We start from the raw sequence: 22,292 nt of genomic DNA, 5'->3' as shown, positions 1-22,292 counted from the left end.
TGGTCTTATCATTGGCATATGGCTAATTCAACTTTAGGACCACTAGGAAGTAGAAGCATGAGGTTTTATGGAAAGAGTATTCTGCAAAATGGAAATCTCTCTCAAGAGAGTCTAAGTGGTAAGGCACTTAGTCGGTTAAGTGTCTGACCCTTGATTTCAGCATAGGTCATGATCTCAGGGTCATGAGATCAAGCCCCAATTCAGAAGTCCAAGTATGATTGAGATCCTCTGGCCCTCTCCTCCTCCCCTTGCTCACACTCTTTTTAATTAATTAATTAATTATATCTTAAAAAAAAAAAAAAGAAAGCCTAAGTGGAAGATAAGTAAAATTAACTTCTTAAGAAAAATGTTCTTTTCTTTGGCATAATTACGTGTTAGTTTCTCAGCATCTTTTGAAATGGGATGTTCAAAAGTGATAAGATCCCATTAGATGCTAGAATATTTTGCATAAATAATGTTTCATGTTTCAAAATGATACTAAACATATCCTCTTTCTTTTCTTTTGTCCCCCCCTTTCTTTACAATGATATAATCAGAACTAACTCTGTGCCCTTGTCCAGAATTAATCATCCCTAGCCATATTTGATGTTTACACCTTTTAAATATTTATGAGCTGTTATGTTCCTTTTTTGTTGTTTACCCACTCTGGGACATTTAGAAGCCTTACATTTCTTCCTTAGCCAAGCACTCCATTCCCTTCATCATTCTCTTGGCTGTTCTTTGGACCATCTCCAATATGCATACATAATTTCAGTATTGAGGTGCCAAAAATACGTTTGTTTCAACTGGAGTCTTATTGGATTTGCTTTCACTCAATTCATGTACACAAATAAATGTGATCTCCAAGGGAGGAAAACTCGGTGAGGGCTCCAAAGGGAAGCTAGGATATATAGATAAGCTGTTAAAATGCTTTAGGACGATTTTAAATCACTAGGGAAATGGCATCTGAAAATCAAATGATCCCAGAATGAACAGTGTGTGGAAAATTCTGTTTGTAAGCCCAGGTTTGTGATCCTTTTGCAGTTTTTTGTTGTAACTGTGAGCCTGTTGGTTTTTAAGATTTTGATGGGGTTGGATTCAGTCTTACAACCATTTCTTAATTTTTAAATTTACTGTTTCTCTCTCGGTAATTTCAGAAGGCGGAGTCCTTTATCAGTAGAAAAACAGTCACGATTTCATTGCAGAGGGAAGACTGAAGTAAAATGACCATTCTCATATTCAAGACAAAGAGACACTGAAACCCAGGACAACTTGCATAGTCTTTTTTAATAAATGGACACTTTGGATCTTATATTGTTATTTAAAAGGATTCAAGTAGTAACATGACACACTGCACAAATAAGATATCCATGAAATTATGTAGTGCAACCAAACAAATGACTTACAGTGAAATCCATTGAGGAGAGAAAATTGTGTTTTCTCAACAAAATGCCATTTTTGCCCTAAGGCAATTCATGTTGGGGGAAAATACCATGTTTAACATTGACACAAATCATAGGCATCTCCCCCTAAACAGCATTTTTTTATTGAACTGCACATGTGTGCAAATATTTGAGGCCTCAGAGAAGAAACAAACCAATGACATCCATCACTGCGATCACCAGCCGAACTGGGGAGGGCAGCGAGAGCAGACACATTTCAGAGCCCAGTGATGAAGCTGAGAATCCAGAAGTAAATCAGAGGTTCTGATCAAAGGCTAATTTAGCCTATCATAAATGATCCTACAGTGGAAGGAAGCCTCATGCAAAACAGATCAAAGATTAGTGCCTCTGTATACACCACAACACTCACTGCAAAGAGGCAAGAGAAAGCAGGAGAAGGAAGGGGAAGGAAGAAATACATCAAAACATCTTAAGCATCCTGGGCAATACAGTCTCCCTTTCTTAGTACAGCATACGTTGCTGCTCTAAACATGGGGGCCAGGTGCCCCTTCAGATCGATCACTCCATTCGTATCTTCAGGGGAAAATACCCAGTAGTGCAATTGCTGGTTCATAGGGTAGAGCTCTGTTTTCAAGTTCTTGAGGAACCTCCACCCTGTTTTCCAGAATGGCTGCACCAGCTTGCATTCCCCCCAACAGTCTGAGAGGGTTCCCCTTTTTCTGCATCCTCACCAACATCTGTTGTTTCCTGACTTGTTAATTTTAGCCATTTTGACTGGTATGAGGTGGTATCTCATTGTGGTTTTAATTTGTACTGGGGAAGTGGGCTTGGAAGAGTAACGCAGTTCCACTTTTTAGCAACTTGACTTACATTTCTTTAATCCACATTTTAGAAGTTTCTATTATCTTAGATTAAATATTATAGCACACATTTCTTCTGCTAAAAGGCCTTTAAAGTGTTTCGGTGGGACATTTAATTTCCCATTATGGCTGGTTTCTCAAATCATTCCCTTTGTAATTGTCACAGTTTTACAGTCCTATTTAAAATGAATTTAGTTTTCCAACTAAAAATATCAAGCTGAGTTAGGAATTGAAATCTAAGGACTGTAAAATAAAATGATAAAAAATGAGGTTTCAAGCCAAAGTTTTCAACCATTACATCTAGAAAGACCACTAAAATTGTTTTCTACTTCCCTTATTAAATACATAAGAATTCTTCTAAAGTTATTTTGGTCAAAATAAAATTTTATAAAATTTCTAAATCCAGAAAGAGGAAAATGATTTATTTTATACCTTGTTAGTTATTTACATATGTAAATACTTGTTTTGATTGGGACATCTTTACACTTCACTTAAATTACAGTCATTTCAGCTTTGCAAAGTTAACTATTGACCATATTTTGTTAAATGTTTAATCTTTTTTGTAGTGTCACAGATGAAGAAAAAATACAGATATGTATTTTTTCTGTTTGGTATTTTAAAACCTCACTGCTTTGTTTTGCTTGATTAACAGTCTAAGAGCTTTCGTGTTTATCTGTATCTTTACCCTTAAGGGATACGTATTAAATGAATTAACTAGGTAGCCTAAGTGCTCCTGTCACCACACTACAGGTTAGAAAATGGAGATGTGGACCCACTCAAGGTCAATTGCTTATTTACTGAATTGGAATTTCATTTTCTTCCCCCCAACTTTTGGACTAGTACACCCTTCACAGTGCCTCACAGGTTTTCAAATGTACTCTAGACCCCACTCAACTGAAAGGAAGCTTGCAAACCCCGACATGAATTAGGTCTGGTTAAATTGGTTAAACATTATCTGATTGGTTTGAAAGATTGTAGCATTAAATAGTATTTCACGTTGATTTCCCTTGCTATTTTTTCTTACAATATTTCCCACTTAGTCAGCCTCTGTATGGATATGCTTTTCATTTGTGAGTGCCCAATTAATCATGCCTTCATGTTGGATGGAAGACCGATTAGCATGGATTAATTAAGGTAATGAAATAATTATAGTTATTATGATATAACTATATAGTAACCACCCTTAGTATGGCATAATTATCTAGTGGTTATGAGTGTGTGGTTGGATCTGATTTAAGTGGGCTTGAATTTGACCTTCAGTGTATATACTATTAATGGGTGCTCTTGCAAGTTAATCTCCTCAAGCCTTAGTTTTTTCATCAGTAAAGACGAGATGATAATACTTAGAATTTGTTTTTTAGTAGATAAATTATTTAACTGTATTAAATTTTATACATGGTAAAAGCTCCATAGTTATTACTAACATTACTGTTACAGCCCTGGTCATAAGGGGGTATATATATCAAATTATGAGGCAGGCATGTTCCCATAGCCCTATAGTTCCCATAGCTCTAGAGGTGGGACAGGTAATGCAGATTTGGTCACTATGGACTCTGAGAAACAATCTGAAGGGTTTGAAGTGGCAGGGGGGTGGGAGGTTGGGGTACCAGGTGGTGGGTATTAGAGAGGGCATGGATTACATGGAGCACTGGGTGTGGTGAAAAAATAATGAATACTGTTATGCTGAAAATAAATAAATTAATAAAAAAATTTGATCATGAGGAGTTTTCCCTGGAGATTTAGTAAACTCAAGCTGGAGTAACAGCTGGTCACAGCAAATGATGCCGCATATAAGCAAGACAGAAACAACAGTAAAGCAAGATAGCTTTGATGGTGTTTGGGTTCCTGAATCCAGAGGTCCATGGGTCTATTTCTCCCTCTGCTTTAACTCTAGGTTTTGTTTGTAGGCCAATGAATCCTGCTTAATGAAGTTGGTTTGTTTTGGATTTTTGTGACCCACCAATGGAATCCAATAATACAGTATCTTAAGAAACACATTTCTTCATCCTTCAGTTAACATTTAATACTCCCAACAGTCTAATTACTTTTTTATTTACATGCTTATTTTCTCTCTTTCCCTTACTAAAATGTAAGCTCGATTTGGACAAAAACTTGTAACATTTTTCTTCAGGTTTTAGAAAATCCCTACCACCTCGTAGGCGCTCCGTAATTATCAGGTGAGTGAATGGATGAAGGGAGAAAGGAAGGAATAGTCTTGAAAAAAAAAAACTGCTCTCTGATCAAAATTGTATCCATATCCTTTCCTGAATAGATTAAGTATCGATGCAATTTTAACATTTTTTAGAACTTTACATGATATTGTATGCATTTTAAGGTTGTTAGTATCATCCCCATTTTACAGAGGAGAAAACGGAGGGACCATGAGTTAAAGTCACAGTGGTAGACTCTGTAATGTCCTGTCCCGATCAGTCTATGAGAACCAGTTGCTCCCCATCCTGCTTGGAACGCTGCCAGCAGCCATTCCTCACAAGTCACCTCCCAACCCATCAGGTTGCCTCCACTGAAGAGTGTGCTCCCTTGCTCAAGGTCATGTCTCCTTTCCAGGGCAGCCCACATCTAAGGCCTGGTGTGGAGGGATAGAATCCCCAACTCAGGACGGCTGTAAGGATCATGCCCACCCCAGAACTCCCCTCCCTATAAGGTAGGCTGAGACCTCTCTCGACTCTGTATTACAGCTGTACTTCTCCCTTTTGTCCAGTTCACTTTCCTTCCTATCCGTTCCCCGTCTTTGATCTCCAATCCCTCATTAACAGACCAGGGTCTGCTTCTCAGGGAAACCAGCCTGCTGTGGTGACTTGTGACCATCCCTGCCCCAGCTCGCGAGGAGGCCAGTCTCTGAGGACATAAAGTAGGGTGAGACCTGTCAGAGCTGGGAGAAGTTGAGCTCTGCAGTCTGAGTGGAGAAAGGACTAGGCCTTCTCTAGGGTCTTGAGGATGACAACTATAGCTGGAACACAGGAAGCTGGAAGGAAAGAGGCCTGAGCAGGTGGTGGGCACCACACCATGCAGGGCTGTATAGAACATGCAAAGAAGTTAGACTTGTATTTTTAATTGTTTCCGCTCTTCTTTCTGCTCATGCACCAACATCTGCCTTCTGTCTCTAGCTACAATGGGTCTGCCCTCTGGGGCCCATTTCTGCCCTCTGAAATTTTACCAGAATTTTTTTTTTTTCCTTTCAGAATGCTATTCATAGGCCCTTTCATTCTTAACCTTCTCACCGGCTTCCTACTATAATTACGGTCTCAAAAAGCAGTTGTTTTCTGGGGAAAAGGATGTTTTGAACTACTTGTTGTGACTTAGTTAATTGTGTATAGTTTAAAAAATTCTTTCTTTATCTACTGAAAAGACTATAGTTCCGGTTGTTATGATTCAAAGGCAGCAGGGAAGATTTCCTAGAGTTTCATATGGTTGTGAAAACATTTTCAGACATTTTCAGTGATCATGGTTTATACCACATTGATTTACAATGTGGGGGTCATTCAAGTGGCCCTTGAAATTCAGTAACTTCTAGGTCATAGAGGAGCACAGATGAGTACCATACCATCTTTGTGTTTGGTAACTGGTGGGATGTGTATGTATGTGTATGTGTGTGTGTGTGTGTGTGTGTGTGTATACACACTATCTTAGTATCCTGTCTGGAAGAAGTCTAAAGGCTAAGGGTTTTCATTTATTTGGGCAAGTGTCAAAGTGTGGTGGAAGCAACATGGTATCTGCTGTCTGGAAGATGCAGAGATAAGGGGCCATACATGTGCTGCAAACCTTTTCTTTCTTTCTTTCTTTCTTTTTTTTTTTTTTAAGATTTTATATATGTATTTGGCTCAAAGAGAGACACAGAGAGAGGGCACAGGCTGGGGGATTGGCAGGCAGAGAGAGAAGCAGGCTCCCCGCTGAGCTGGGGAGGCCAACATAGGGCTCGATCCCAGGACCCCAGGATTATGACCTGAGCCAAAAGCAGACACTTAAATGACTGAGCCCCCCAGGTAACCCCCAGGCCATATTTTCTTGCATGATTTTTCCACAGTGTTTCTCGACAACTTAGAACAGTAGTTCTCAGCTTTGACTGCCTGTAATAATTACCTGTGGCACTTTTCAGATTTAAGGTTCTCTGGGACAATCTTACAAAACTGTAGCTGGAGCCCAGATAGCTATTTTGTGGTGGCGGTGGTGGTGGTGGTGGTGGTTGCTCTTTTCAACATACACCTGTGATTCTTTTAGACTGTGAGGGTTGAGAAGCATGAGTCTATTCAAATGTCTAAAAACAGGTGTCTGTGGGGGCACCTGGGTGGCTCAGAGGGTTAAAGCCTCTGCCTTTAGCTCAGGTCATGATCCCGGCGTCCTGGGATCGAGCCCCGCATTGGGCTCTCTGCTCAGTAGGGAGCCTGCTTCCTCCTCTCTCTCTCTGCCTGCCTCTCTGCCTACTTGTGATTTCTCGCTGTCAAATACATAAATAAAATCTTAAAAAAAAAAAAAGGTGTCTGTGGATCAAGGAGATTTCTTCCTTTGTCTACTGACATACTTACAACTTTAAAAATTCCAGAGATTCATGTTCTCATTTCCAAAAGAACGGTGAATTATCTAGAATGACACAGCAACCGTTCATCAATAATGCTTTTGCCTCTTTGCTTTCTTTGGGCTGCTGCTTAGAAGTAAAGACATGTTAAACAAAGGAACAGGGTTCCAGACCTCTGTGTGTGTCTCTGTGTGCATGATGGAGAGAAGAACCCACAAAGGAGAAGCAGTATTCATGAATGCAATTAAAAATTCAGTGGAACTTTGATCAGTATTTTCTACCCTCGTTTTTTGTTCAACGTCCACATCAACATGTCTCCCACTGGAGCATGTAATTCCAGCAATAGCACAGCAAAGCAGAGCTGCTCCTTCTGACAGATGTATGGTTGTTTCACGACTCTGAGGGATAACTTCACGTGGAATTACAGTGAGTGGTTCTCCCTCGAACTGCACAGTACAGCACTCTGGCTTTGGATGTAGGGAAGAAGGCCTCAGAGCAGTGGTTTTCAACCAAGGGTGATTTTGTCTGTGAGGGGACGTTTAGTAGTATCTAGAGAACATTTTTGGTTGTCACAACTGGGGTGGGGAATGGGACTGTTGCTACTGATATCTAGTGATTAGAGTCCTGTTTTCTGTGCACAGGACAGACTCCTACAAACAAAGGAATGATCCTTCCCAAAACGTCCATCATGCTGAGGTTGAGAAACCCTGGCTTATGTGTACTAGCTATCTTGCCCCCATGACCCAATGTAATTATGGAGGTCAGGACAGGAACATTGTCTGTTTTTTTGGTTTTGTGTTTCCAGTATCTAGAACAGCACATGGTACACAGTCATTGCTGAGTATATTTTTTGGATGACTGAATGAGCGAATTGTTTGAGCTGGACAACGTTGTATCACTGCCCTGGAATCTAGGTGAATGGGAACTGCATTAGGAGCCAGAATTGAGTCTTGCCTATCTCTGTGGTTGTCCCTACATGGAAATTCTATTTCAAGGGGGTCCTAGGATATAGGTGATTAAAGATGTCTCTGTGGATTTTCCATGGTGCCTGCCATTCTCTAGTTTATTTTTCCTTGAAGTTTTCCCTACTGGGTAGCTTCAGTATCTTGAGGCTTTGTGTCCCTCTTAACATGGGGACAGTATCTTTAATCAGTTCAGTATATCCTAAATTATGGGATAGATACCACTGATGAGATATAAGGTGATCAGAGTTATTCTATGATTGAATATCATTAAATAATAGACCTAGTGTAAAGCAAACATTTATTTCATTTATATTATTTTTTCTGGTACTTCAGGGTATGTCAAAGGCTAGTTTTGTGCTCGCATTTTTTAACACTTTGCTGTGTCTTTTCATGAAAAGAGTCCAGACCTCAAAATCTGGGAGTCCTCTGGTCACAATGTCTTTTTAAAACTTAATTGGCTAGGGTGCCTGGGTGGCTCAGGGGGTTAAAGCCTCTGCCTTCAGCTCAGGTCATGATCCCAGGGTCCCGGGATGGAGCCCCGAATCGGGTTCTCTGCTCAGCAGGGAGCCTGCTTCCCTCTCTCTCTCTGCCTGCCTCTCTGCCTGCTTGTGATCTCTGTCTGTCAAATAAATAAATTTAAAAAAAAACGTAATTGGCTGTGTTTCATTATATTTATTTTCATGTAAAATGGTGAGGATTTCCCTTTTATAGTTGTGAGAGAACATACTATCTTAAGATATTTTTATTTAAGTAGGAAAGTCAGCTAAAAATCCATACAGGTAATGCATGTTTATGGAACACATCATGAGCATATCATTCGAAGGGACTGAGAAACATTGAAGTTGTTTCATTTCATTTCATTTTCTCATCTTGAAAAGATAGTTTTGGGGAACACCAAGAGCCTCGGAGAGAAGCAGCTTGTTCTAAGGGTGGGTGGACAGATCGGATCGGTGGAGGCCTCTTGGGAGATGACTAGGAATGCTAGAAAGGGGCAGCCCCCCAGGAGGGATCAAGCGCAGAAAGAACATGTAGGGCCCTTTGAAAGGCCACCTGCTGCTGACTTCTTCCCACGCGGCTGACTGTCGAGGCAGCACCGACGTCACTTCTGGTTCCAGAGGCCTGGGAGAGTGAGAGGGAGTATTGTTTCATAGGGGCAGTCAGTCTTTCTATTATGAATCATGGAACATGAATCGTGCGTCACAGGTTCTCATAGCAGGCCTCCGCGGCCCTTCAGTGCCACCGTGCTCTTGGGTCTTGAAGACCTTCGCACTGCCACCCAGTGTGTGGTCACCAACCTCTACTTCCTCTTCTCGAATAGGGGAGGCGTCTTTCTCCTGAGGCTTTTGAGTTTACGTTTCTATAATTGCAAACCTGGGGTTAGGAATTTGCATCTCTTTCTCTCCCTTTTGCCTTGTGGGACCACAGACAACAAAATCTCATCCTTTTCCTATGACCTTCAGATGTTTGAAGAGAGGTTTTATGTCTTACTTGCTTCATCTGTTTGCAGGAAATCAGAAACATCCCTAGCTCTTTCAACTTTTCTCCCCGTGATTTAGTGCTAGTCCCTCCTCCCATCTTGAGAGCTTGCCTCTGAATAAGCTCACTTGGTCTGAATCAGTTTTAAATCCAAGCACTTAGACCTGGATACAACTTAGGAGAGGTTTCCTGAGCGGAATGAAATAAAGTGTAACTATCACATCCTGGATTCTAGGTACCATACTTCTTTTACCTAGGCTCACCGAATTTTTGGCAATTTCATCACATTGTTGGTTAACAAACTCTTTTTTTTTTCATACTACAGTTATGCCAAGACCTTCTTTATTTTAAACTTTTGGCAACAGCTTTCTAATAATGTGTGATTATGTGTGTTATGGAGGGGGGCAGGGGAGGGGGCGAGGATAGGAGTTCCAGGGACGTGGGAGAGAACTGCTAAGTACCAAGAGAAGTAGGAAATTTGAAAATATGAAATATTTGACACCAAGTTCAAGCTTGGCACAGATTGTATTTTTCCTGTGTAAAGGGAGTGTTTCTCGAGGTTTCGTCTCTGAGTCACTTAATATCAGCAGCATCTTATCTGAGAGGCTCTGTCTGAGTACCACCCCCACCATGTTCTCTTATTCACCTTTGCTTGCCGTTGCTCTACTAGAATAGATTTCTGTTCCTAGTTCTTATCACTATCTACATTTGATATATTTTTATTTATGGATTAAAACAGTTTATAAAAGCAGGGACTTTTTTTCACCACTCTATTTGTAAGACTTAACACACAGCATAATATTTGTCACAATGAGTTTACTAAATGAATAACTGAGTAAGTAAAAGAATGATTTGGGTGTTAATTACATATGCAGATTCCTGGACCCCTCCACTGTACCTCTTGAATTAGAATTTCTGACAGTGGGGTCCAGCACTCCAGGGATTCATCTGTATGCTAAAATTTTAGCATGGCTGTTTTTGCATAAGTTCACACAACATTCAGTACACCAGACCCAAAAACAAAGTATAAAGAGCACGTTTTTGAAATCTTGAAAAATGGCCATCTACCTTTATATTCTTTTTTTTTAAGATTTCATTTATTTATTTATTTGACAGACAGAGATCACAAGTAGGCAGAGAGACAGGCAGAGAGGGGTAGGGGAAGCAGGCTCCTTGCTAGGAGAAAGCCAGATGTGGGGCTCAATCCTAGGACCCTGAGATCATCACCTAAGCTGAAGGTGCCCCACTGAGCCATCCAGGTGCTCCCTACCTTTACACTCTTAAAAGAAGAGTGCCTCTATCAAGGCATTAGTATATGACCATTTAGATCTTAAACTTTAAGGCATTTGCATGTTACTGAGCACTTGAGGATCACTACCTCCCAAACCATAACATTTGCTATAATGCAGGTTTGTTATTTAAGGAGATGGAAGGAACTTAGTAAAATCTTGGTTTGACTCCAAAGCCACCGTACCTTGATCGTTCATGCTAACTTCTTAAATCCCATTCCATTGCCAGTATGACATCAGAGCTCTGTACATACGTGGATACTGCAGACTACTGTAGCTTACGGAACAAGTCCCAGGTAGATCATTTAAAAACATCACCCCATAGACACAGCTGGGTTCTCGTTTATGAAACTCGTTCTAAATGCTTATCTCAGAAATCTAATGCATAGTGGGAAGGAAAAAATCTGCTTCAAGCCTTTTCATGGAAGGAGAAATTCTTATTTTCCTATAAACTTCATTACTAATAAAATAAGGGAGAAGAGCAATAAGAAACAAATAAGATTAAGAAAGCCAAAATGGTTTTTAAATTAAGTTATTCTTCTCAGACTTTTCTATGAGACAGCAGCAGCTCTGCAACTACCAGTTTATTGGAATCAGCCTGGGTTTTTTTGAGTTTGAGACAGTTTGAGAAGCCTTTATGTCTGCCCCACTTTTAACTTATTAAATTAATTATAGTTAATTTGTTTTTCAGAAGTAAATGAGAATCATATGAATGACGAGCTAAGCTGTTAAATCCCACAATGGTTTGGTCACTTAGTTATGCCTCCCAGATAGCTGGACAAAGGCACATTCTATGTTTTTACCTTTGATCATTGTACAAAAAGAAAGTCCAATATTGCATAATATAAGCATAATGAAGAGAAAATTGTCTACACCATTACTCAGTGCAGCTGTCCACTGAAACACTGTCTGTTGAGCATGATGTTTACATAATTTTTACCTTCAGGTGAACTCTTGGGTCTTAGTGAAGTAAGGAGGAAGAGAAGCAGAGAAAAAGAGGAAGGAGAGGAAAGTACTTAGGGAGGGAATAAGAAAAAGAGAGAAGGAGGGAAAAAGAAAGAGGAGGAAGAATACAATATTCAGAAAATGGGGGGTGCCTGGGTGGCTCAGTGGGTTAAGCCGCTGCCTTCGGCTCAGGTCATGATCTCAGGGTCCTGGGATCGAGTCCCACATCGGGCTTTCTGCTCAGCAGGGAGCCTGCTTCCTCCTCTCTCTCTCTCTCTCTCTCTCTGCCTGCCTCTCTGCCTACTTGTAATCTCCATCTGTCAAATAAAATAAATAAAATCTTTAAAAAAAAAAAAAAAGAAAATGGTATTATTTTTCCTTCATGATGCATCCTGTGATAGGAAAAGCCAGTTACTACTAAAATTAAGCATTGAACTGAGGATAAAAAATCATATTCCATCCTTGGATTTCATATTCAGTAGGTGTGTGCCTTCAAAAGATCACAAATTTATTGATTTCTTACTTGTAAAATATATGATTTGGAGCTAAATGATACTGAAGAAACATTCCATCCTTAAAACTCTGTGGCCCTTTGATTTTTAATATATCTGTCAAATTTGAAACACAATCAATAAAACATTTAAAATGTAAGTCACAAAGTTAAGGGTTGGCTGTAAAGGAGCTAAATCAGTATTTATAAGAAGAAATAATTGTGAATAAAATGATAATAATTGTGAAGAACAATTATTGTTGTACTATAATTCAATCTTTAGTATTCTTTTTTACATCTGTCTTTTTTTTTTTTTAAGTTTTTATTTATTTATTTGACAGAGATCACAAGTAGCCAGAGAGGCAGGCAGAGGGAGGGGGGAAGCAGGCTCCCTGCTGAGCAGAGAGTCTGATATGGGGCTCAACCCCAGGACTCTGGGACCATGACCTGAGCTGAAGGCAGAGGCTTTAACCCACTGAGCCACCCAGGAGCCCCTAATCTTTAGTATTTTAATAAGACATTAAGCAATATATGTTATAAATAAATTCTTTAAGTCAGTAATTTAGTTTGAGAGTTTTAACAGCTTGAGTATATTCACAGCCAAGATCTATGGTAGATATGGGGCTGGTATCATGCATTTACTTATTTTTGTTTTATTTTATAATTTTATTTTATTTATGTTATGTTATTTATTTATTTATTTATTATGTACCCCAATGTTCATAGCAGTAACATCCACAATAGCTAAACTGTGGATGGTATCACACATTCACATGCAAAGGAGTGAGGCATCAGGAGAGATACAAGACAATAGGGAGAGGAGGAGACTGGAGTTCTGGCGAAAACAGCCTCTTCCAAAACTGGAATGTTCTGCTCAGCTCTGGAAGATTGGTGCCATGTGTCAAAGCAGGACTTGTCTTGTCAAACTTTCTACGTTTTTAATAATACAAAGGACAGAAATTTGAATTTTATTGTCCATGCTCCTAGTGTTTAAGAAATGGACGCTGGGGAGCCCGGGAGGCTTGGCTGGTTAGGCGTCTGCCTCTTGATTCCAGCTCAGGTCATGATCTCTGGGTTGTGGGATTGAGCCTCCAAGTTGGGCTCTGCACTGTTGCTCTCTGTCTCTGTCTTTCTCTCTCTCTCTTAAAAAAAAAAAAAAAAAAAAAAAAAGGAGGAAGGAAGGAAAAGGCAGATAGAAAGGAAGTTAGGAAAGGAAAGGAAGGAAGGAAGGAAGGAAGAAAGGAAGAAGAAGGGAGAGCGAGGAGGAGGAGGAGGAGGAAGAGGACGAGGCTAGAGCACCACTAGTTCCCCTGAAAGGAAGAAGAAGGAAGGGAAGGAAAGAAGGAAAAGAAGAAAAGAAAGAAAAGGAGGGAAGTAGGAAGGAAAGAAAGTAAGAAACGGAAGCTAATGGGATGCTTGGCTGGCTCAGTCGGAAGAGCTTGTGACTCAGTCTCACCGTCATGAGTTCAAGTCCCACGTTGGGTGTATAGATTTCTTAAACAAACAAACAAACTTAAAAAATGGAAAGAAAGAAAAGGAGAGGAGAGGAAGACGAAGGGAAAGGGAAAGGAAAGGAGAGGAAACGAATTTAAGGCTCCATAAAACCCAGTGTGCAAGCTGAACAAAAGGCACCGATGTGCAGTTTGTTGCCTTTGGTTCTAGGGTCTGTGGAGGTGCCTTCTACTCATTCAGCTACCAGGTGAACTACTGTCAGCTGTCACCCTTAATGACAGCTTTGTAATGATCTCAGTTAGATATTTAAAGATTGGCCGTCCCTGTGGACTTGAGAATGACCGAGACGTGAAGATAGTATACATGCCATGCAAAGTGAAGGAAGTTTGGAGACTAGATTTTTTTGCAGATTTCTCTGCTAAAGGAGTTTCTCCCAAGCATAATCCAGAAGCTCTGGGACCTACGCTCCTTAGAACAGAAATGAGCTGCTCCATTAACCTGCTTCTGTCCACTCTAGTGCTCGGAGACTAATAGTGATTCATCACATGAACTTCTAGCCATCTGAAAGAGCTAATTCAGACTCATCCCCAGGGTGGTATTGATGCATTAACAGGTTATGGCTCTTGGAGTAGTTAATAAAGGGGGGGGGGAAGCTAATAGACTTGCTGAACAGTTAACTGAAAATTTCTCATTTATACCATGATGGTTCTGAATTTTGCCAGCTACTTCTGTGTACCACTGTGTCATCTTTCTTGTTTATTATTTTGTTTCTCTTAAGGAAGAATAATGTTAGAGGAAGGAAACGTTCATTTGTTATTATTGGAAACCTCCAATAATAAGATGTGCTACACAGAACAATCATGAGAGGTCCCTGGTTTCCAGCTTGGATTTGTCACTGCTCCAGATCACTCACACATCTATATATTTGTTTTTCTGTCTAGCTAAGATTTACTCACATAATTGGTTTTATTGAGTCCATTTTCTCAAAGATGAGAATTATATGACATTTTTGATTTATGCATGTATTTGCTTTTCTGCATCTTTTGAATTTTTGCAGTTCTTGGAACATAGAGAATGTGCACCGTATTTGTGTTGGCTTAGTGGATGGCGAAAGAGTGATTTTAATGATGCCACATATTTTTTACTTTGTTCGTAGCTAAACATAGTTGTGTAAGGCACACCGTTTGAATGGGTCCATGTGCAGTGCCAGATAGGGGTAGCACAAAGTGCTAATATTGATTTGGAAAATGTGAGCTTTTCTTATGTGTTCCTTTCCAGCAATCGTCTTACCTAAGATAGATAGTATCAGTAAGCTGCACTATCACTGTGTAGGACAGAGTTGCAAAAATGCCCCACAGTTTTTTATTTTAGTTTTTTCCCCTTGGGTGCTTTGCTCTAGCTCTGCCATTCAGACCTTAATATAAGGATAACCAATTAGTAGTTAAATGAGTTGAGTGAGTCTTTTTATGTACTGTATTCAAATGGCACTAAATTCATTGCCACATGAATAGGACGTGTGAATTATTTCTTTATGCACTTTTAAAACAAGCCCACACAGTTAATGATACCGTTCATAACCCCTGCCTTTATTGCTCTTTACTATACCTTGGGAATCATTCTGAAAATGGACTTGTAGAGCTCCTATTTATATTACAGGAGAAAAAAGAACTCAGAAGTAATAAAATGTGTAGTTTTTCAAATAAATAGAAAGGGAGAAGTAGTTTTGAACATAATACTCGAATGGAACAACAATGAGAACACTTGCTGGCAATTTACATCTTTGATAATGCATGACTATTAAACTAACAAAATGTGCCTGTCCTATATCATTTCTGCATCGTATAGATGTAAGTTGTAGACCTACTATGTGCCATACATTAAGATTGCCAAGGTAAACTCTCACTTCCTGTCTTTGAGATTTAGACTTGGGAGCTTTTTGGGAGATGCAAAGTCAATGTTCATTATTTGACTCTCAGAATGAATGATCCTTGGTCTTTTAACAGAGGACATTCTAATTAATAATATAGTCTTGGGGTTGTAGGAAAAATGTGTCATTCTGGAAAACAAAGACCCTCTGTCTCTTTTCATACAGGGCCATTTGCATAAAAGAGCAGACCACGCTATGTGAATTACACTTCTACATCTCCATGTAAACATTCCTTTCCAGTTATTGCTTCCTGGTCAGCAATCCTGAGCACTTTGAAGACTCTTGAGTTTGGGTTTTGGGAAAGAACTACAGGGAAATACACCTTCTGTAGTTGAATATTTGCCACTTAATGATGTTATTATTTAGTAGTTGTTATTTAGTAAATTTGCCACTTAATGGTGTTTAATGGAAGCATCATGCCTAATGTTGACTGTGACTACTCTGACTGCTGCTTCTAAGACAGCCATTTCCTCGGTTCATGTATCTTGTGCCAGGAACTGTGTTGATCTCTTATTTGCATGACACACCATTATTTAATTGACCAGTGGTTTGGCAAACTAGCTAATAGAGTAGCCTGCTGAATTCTATGTTCTGGCTCCCATACTTGCTAGTTGTGTGGACTTGACCAAATCGTTTAACATTTCTGTGTCTCACTAACCTCATCTGTAACTGAGACAGTGGTGATATTTCCCCAATAGTTTTTTATGAGATTAAATCAGATAATACCCATTAATGCAACACACTGTAAGCATTCAATAAAAGTTTGCTATAACATTTATGTAATATCACTCGATTAATATTTGCTATGATATTTTTACATCATTTACTGGTCACCAAAGAAGTATCCTTTTTTTTTATTGTTTTCTTTTTCTAGATAAGAAAGTGGGCTTCACCTAACTTCTTTAATCAAAAGTACTGTATTTCTGAGTTTAAATGCAAATCTGACTGATCTGATGCAAGCACAGAAGAATGATGATATGTGGTGGGAAGAGCATGGGCCTGTGCCTGGATGTTTCTAGAATTCCGTACAATAATATATTATACTCAGAGTCATTCAACACCTGTGGGGGGAGGCATGGGAAATATAATGCCAGAATCTTGTAAGTATTCACAGTGAAGCAGAAGGTTTAATGAAGTGGGATTGTAAGGTTTTAAAAACTTGATGGTTGCTATAAGATAGGAGTGGAACCAAGTGAGAGGTGGTAAGTTTGGATCAGCATTCTAGAAGTCTTCTAGAATGGAAGAGATTTCTCTTCAGGATTCGTGGTCCTTGAAATCTCTTGAAACTTGATAAAAATAATATGGCTTCTAAGAAAAACAAACAACTTCATGCGGAGAAACAGAAATGAAACCGGTGGGTATTTGAAGTGGGGGTAGTGGTTCTGGGTCTGTGCAGCTTGTCTTCTAGGAGCAGATCATATTCTTAAGGGCAGTTGTGAAAAGGTCTATAAAATCTGCTAAGTTCAGTAACCATGGCCAACTGTGATGTACAGTACCCCTGGTCAAATATAAATGCTTAGGGAAAGATCCTTCTTTCTTACAGCTGGAAGAATTATGTAGCTGAATCAGGACTTGGTACCAAGAGCTGTGTCAGCGATAGGAAAGTAGGCTCTGCTTAAGCGTTTGCCCCGTTGGACCTATAGGTGGCGCTGATGGGCACCTTTAACAATGACACCAGCGAAGGACAAATGGAGCTCTGTCTTTACCAGGGGCAGCTTTGGAATTTCTACTTGGGGGAGGTTCAGTGTCAGCAATCTAATGAGGAAGGGTAGGGGCTGACCTTGAAGCTTTATCTGCCTAGCAGGCATGCTATTTTCACTTAGGTTGTAAATTTCTTTGGGATGCCCAGTGGTTGATGGTGATTGTGAAACGAATCCCTTTCTTCAGGGTACAGGTTGGCATCGCAGCTGTTTTTTCTTTATTTATAAAAACATTAAGCTCTGGCTTTGGTACCAGTAACCTCAGGATGGAAGCTTGCTTTGTGGTGTAGGAGCTGAAAGCTTTTCCTTTCTTTTCTTCTAGGTTCTTTTGCTGGTCTAATAATTAACTTGAGCTAAGATAGAAAAACAAATTTAACTTCATACATATGGGAGCCCCATAGACAAATATGAGACTCACAGCAGTCAGACAATTGAGGCTTGTATACCGTCCTGAGTTGAGAGGGGGTCGGGTTCTGGGCTTCAAAGGGGAGGAAGACAATTCACGGGAAAATGAGAAGAGCACATGTTTGGTAAATAGATGTTTGCCCTGTCATGCATGTTAGTCTTTCTGATATTGAAAGTTTCTCTGACAATAACTCTCTCTTTCTGGTACAAACCCTCTGTCTAAATTCTTTGAGGCATGGGGTGCCTGGGTGGCTCAGTGGATTAAGCCTCTGCCTTCGGCTTAGGTCATGATCTCAGGGTGCTGGAATTGAGCCCTGCTTCTCCCTCTTCTTCTATCCTACCCCCGCCCCCTTGTGCTCACTCTCTCTTCTTCTTTCTCAAATGAATAAATACAATCTACAATCTTAAAAAAAAAAAAAATTCTCTTAGGCAGTTAAGGGAGAGGCAAAACAGAAACAAAAACAAAAACTCTTCCTGAGGCTGCTGGGTCTTCATGGTTTTTAGCTCAGATTATTCCACATGCCAACATGGTACATTTTGGGGTGGTATGTGCTACTGGCCCTCAGTGGCAACCTATCTGATAGATACCTTGTGGTTTTGCGGCATTAGGGGCTTAGGATGGGATCAAGTTTTATTTTCATTTAGAACAATAGGTAAGAGCAAATGGGATAGTCTTCGAACACATGTGAGCTCGTTGTGGATTCTTTAACCTATCAGAGGTGGGCATGGATGTGTTCTAAATCTGCAAGGCAACACCTCCAGAGTTTACTCATATCATAACACACAGTTACTTATTCCCATTATAACAACAATAGGTATTGAAACAATAGTTACTAATCAGAGTTGTTCCCTGATTATCTTAGGATCCAGTGATGTAGAATGATTATTTGAGCACCACCCCCGCAAACTCCTATGTTGATAGTATTTGGAGGTGGGCACTTTGGGAAGTGGTTCATTCCTAAGTGGCGAGCCCCCATGAATGAGGTGAGCTCCTTATAAGAAAGACATCCGAGAGCTCGCTCGCCCCTTCTGCTGTGGGCGGACCCAGCAAAAAGGCAGCTGTGAACGAGGAAGCCGGTTCCCATCAGGCACTTCAATCTGCTCCTGCCTTGATCTCAGGCTGCCCAGCCTCTGGAACTGTGAGAAGTACATTTCTATTGCTTATAAGCCACCCACTCTGTGATACTCTGTTGTAGCAGCCTGAAGGGACTGAGATATCCAGGAGAGGATCTCAGCCTTCCCCTACTTGCAATGGTAGGAAGTGAGTCTGCTGGGAGCTGGCTGATCGCAGAGCCCGTGCAAGCATCCCTGTAGCAGTTACCGGCATAATTTGTCCTCATTCCTTTTCATATTGGCACGTCTAGATCCTTGCATTCATTCATCTGTTGCTTCTAATTTATAGTAAGGACTCTGCTCTATTTGTTTTCTGCTCCTTCGATGTATACAGCAGGATGTAAAGAAGTGCCTATTGACGAACTGAACAGCTAAGTGATACCATTTTGGTTAAGGCAATTTTTACTTGGCAGCAAGATCTCTTTTTGAAATTATGCTGAGAAGGACTGTCTTGCCATTATTTCCCTGGTGATCTCTGGGCATCGAATATAATGAGAATTTCTTTCCTTGCCCTGGTAGCAACTTCCTTTGCATAAGATCTATAAATTAACCACTGGGAGCCTTAGGGCGGATTGGGATTATTCATTTTCCTCTATTTTGTGTTCATATTTTAATTCCTGTTTACTTCTCCTTAATGTTGGATGCCTTCCTTAATAAATTTTTGGTACTGAGATGTTTCTAGTGGCTGATATTACCTTAAAATTATGAGAATTTTTTGTTATTATTTTGTGAAAAGAAAATTAAAACTCAAAGCATGATCTGTAAAATCTCTTCTCTTTACATGATATGTAAAATCCTATAAAAGGATGTTGAGTGGGAATTCATATTTTTGTTGTTGTGGATCCCAAGTTGGTAATTAGAGTTCACAGCTCAAAACATAGAGACCAGCTAATCTTTAGTAAGAGAGGAACAAAATCTTAGTAAAGAGAGAAATAAAACCTTAGAGCCAGAATCTTCCTCAGAAGCTTCCTAAGAACCCAAAGAGGTCAGAGTTCCTCAGCATTACCAGCTGCCCTGCTTGTGTCCACAAAAATTTGGAGGCAGGAAGATGAGAGTAGCTCTCTGAAATTGTGCAAATTATGCATTGTTTGTGGTAAGAGGCCCCCCCTCTGTAGCACCTTTCCTTATGCGAAGTCAGGTGAAGGGGTCTGACTTGATTCTTTGAACAGGTTGATGTGCCTGAGAGATGGGACCCTGGTAATGTGTTCCCTGAATCACTGGTGGACTTCCTGGCCTGTGGCTGTGTGGCTGTGGGCAGGGCAGGAGAGATCTGGGGAGTGGTCATAGGATGGGCCAGTGGAGCAGCTCCTACTTTTACCTTTGGATCCAGCAGGGGTGCACGCAGGTCTGTAGATCAACTAGACCCCCGGAATAAGTGGCTGGTTGTGAGCTCTTCTTGTGGGTGCCTCACCTAAGGGGGTTGCTAAGAGTGCTGTGACACTCTGGGACGCTTCGAGATCCTTCCGGGATCAGGAGTGAGGGGCAGACATGGGGTGGGAGCGGATGGAGGGGAAAGTGCCTGGGGCTGGTGCAGGGGCCCACCCAACGGGCAATCAGGCTGGAAGTGACAGTTGGAATTCCAAGATGCTACAGAAAGAGGAAGAATAAAACAGGAGACGGCATTCTTCTCCTCATTTAATAAATTCCATCCAGCCTTAATTCTGGACAGAAATGAGGAAGGAGAGAGCATTTTGAGTCAGCCTAAATTTTAGTGATAAAAAGTGACATGAGGCTTATGGAACAACAAGATATCCCAGAAGGATGGGAAAGGTGAATTTGGCAAAAGAGTGTTGAAAGCCACGTTTGACGAAAAAAGGGAAATCATTTCAGGCTAATGCTCTACCTGAGGCGAGGATCCTTGATCAACCAATTTCAGCGGGATTGGAGAACTCCACGAGGCCTCCTATTTTATTTTCCCTGAATGTCGACCCTTGTGCCCACTGATTATTTCTAGCCGGTCCTAGGCAGAGAGGTTGTCAGGGAGATTGCAGAAACCTGCTTGATACATTTACCACATGGGAAATTCTCATGAGATGAAATGAAGGGAATTTGTGAGGGTAGAGAAAAACTGTCAAGATTTTTAATTTTGAATGGACATCGGCATCCATTGAAGCCAGGCATGCAGAGCTGCAAAAGCTGATATATTCATGCTAAGCTGTGGAAATCAGGAAACATGCGATACGGTTATCTGACAAATAGATTCAGAGGAGCAGTGGAGAGAGGAAAGGGAAATCAAAGTGAACATTGATGAATGTGGGGAGGAGTATTGGGCATCGAGCACGCATCCTGCTTCTTCCTTTTAATATGCGTGCTGTGTTTGAAGCCCTCTTATGAAAAGTCATCTTTCATGTTAAGTGGAGATCATGTTTTTGTGACAATTCTATTTGGTAGTCATATCTCTAGCTATTAAAAATAGCATTGTGATAAAACCCTGTTTTGATATCTGCTGACTGAAGTCATATGGTAGATGTTTTCTGCACTGTAGCACGATTTCAACAGAATTGGGGAAATGAAATTTTTATACTCCTAAATAGTGTGCATGTAAATAGTTTTATCAATTGATATAAATACAGGGGATTCTTATTTCTACTATTTACTTTATTAATGGATTAATGAAAATTAATTTTCATTGTTTTTATGCTTTACCATAATATTGCTACTGTTATTTAAAACATGTTTTCATTATACAAGCACATGTATGCAATGTAAAAAAATATTGCAAGAATTACTTATGCTTTTGAAAGTCTCAGAGTGTGTCTACATTTCTGTTATTGTTGTTGCTGTAATTCTCTTATTACGTCGCTCTTTGCAGAATTTGCACAGACTCTTCTGTACTCTTCAAGTCTTAGGAGTACTGACAGACATATTTCCAATTCATAATTTTGTTTGCTTTTCTTCTTATCCACACACAGTTCTTTGTCATTTCTAAATGGACTTTATGATCTTCTTCCACGTCCTAGGTTTAGTAATGTGTGCATTTCTAGTTCATAAATTTTAAGCCTTCTTCCATTATCCTTTTCCTCTTTCCTCTCAGAAACATTTCAAGAGCACAGACTTCTTTTGTTACAAGGCACTATTTTTTTTGGTTCTGTGGAAATACAGAAGATGAATTGGACGTAGATTCTTCCCTCATGTAGCTTATGTAGTAAGTTAGTGCATGAACCATGGCACTTTCAATGTCCAGTAGCCCCAAGCAAAAGAGAATTTTAGGTCTCATAACTAGAAAGACTACAGAGTTGTTTACATTGTGGAAACAAATTACAAGATCAGGTAAGAGTTTCTATTGAAATAGTTCAAAAGCAATAGTCAACACATTTTGTGGCATAAGTTCCAAAGATGAACTGACTGCTGGGCTTCTACTCCCAAGCTGATCTGTCCTATCATTCATTCAGTCATTCTTACACCTATTACTTTCTGAACTCTAAGACTTGCCAGACATTGGTGCTGGGGATATAGAGGTAAGTAAGACAAATTTCTGTCTTTAGAGGAGTTCTAGTCTAATATCGGAAGGTAACAAACAGCCCAGCCAATAAAGAGGTAATAAAGTGTCAGATGGTGATAACTTCCTATTAAAAGTGAGGACATGGGCCATTGTTAGACAGGCTAGCCAAGGAAAGCCTCGTGAAAGTGGTGACCTTGGATCAGAGATTTGAATGACGGGCAGCTCTGTGAAGATCTGGAAAGGAGCCATTGAAGTGAAGGGAGCCGCAGCTGCAAAGCCTGTAGGAAAGCAGGAATTTAGCAAATATTCTAGCGA

The 22,292-nt window shown here is 40.2% G+C and overlaps 1 protein-coding gene across 21 annotated transcripts in view; it reads left to right on the top strand.

The window, feature by feature from the left end:
• Nucleotides 1-22,292, top strand: part of CHL1 (cell adhesion molecule L1 like) — a 219,986-nt gene that overhangs the window by 53,852 nt on the left and 143,842 nt on the right. For 4 of the 21 annotated variants that reach the window (XM_082739877.1, XM_082739895.1, XM_082739876.1 and 1 more), the window contains one exon: nucleotides 16,192-16,229. The exons of 12 other annotated variants lie outside the window; for them this stretch is intronic. The gene's annotated coding sequence lies outside the window, so the exon portion shown is untranslated. Of the gene's footprint in view, nucleotides 1-4,807; nucleotides 4,905-16,191; nucleotides 16,230-22,292 lie in introns of all 21 variants that reach the window. 5 more of the 21 variants (XM_082739891.1, XM_082739889.1, XM_082739886.1 and 2 more) reach the window with 2 other exon arrangements.

Source organism: Mustela nivalis (genome assembly GCF_964662115.1).
Source record: "Mustela nivalis genome assembly, chromosome: 1".
In the NCBI taxonomy this organism is placed as follows: Eukaryota; Metazoa; Chordata; class Mammalia; order Carnivora; family Mustelidae; genus Mustela; species Mustela nivalis.
This window is presented reverse-complemented; position numbering and strand designations above follow the sequence as displayed.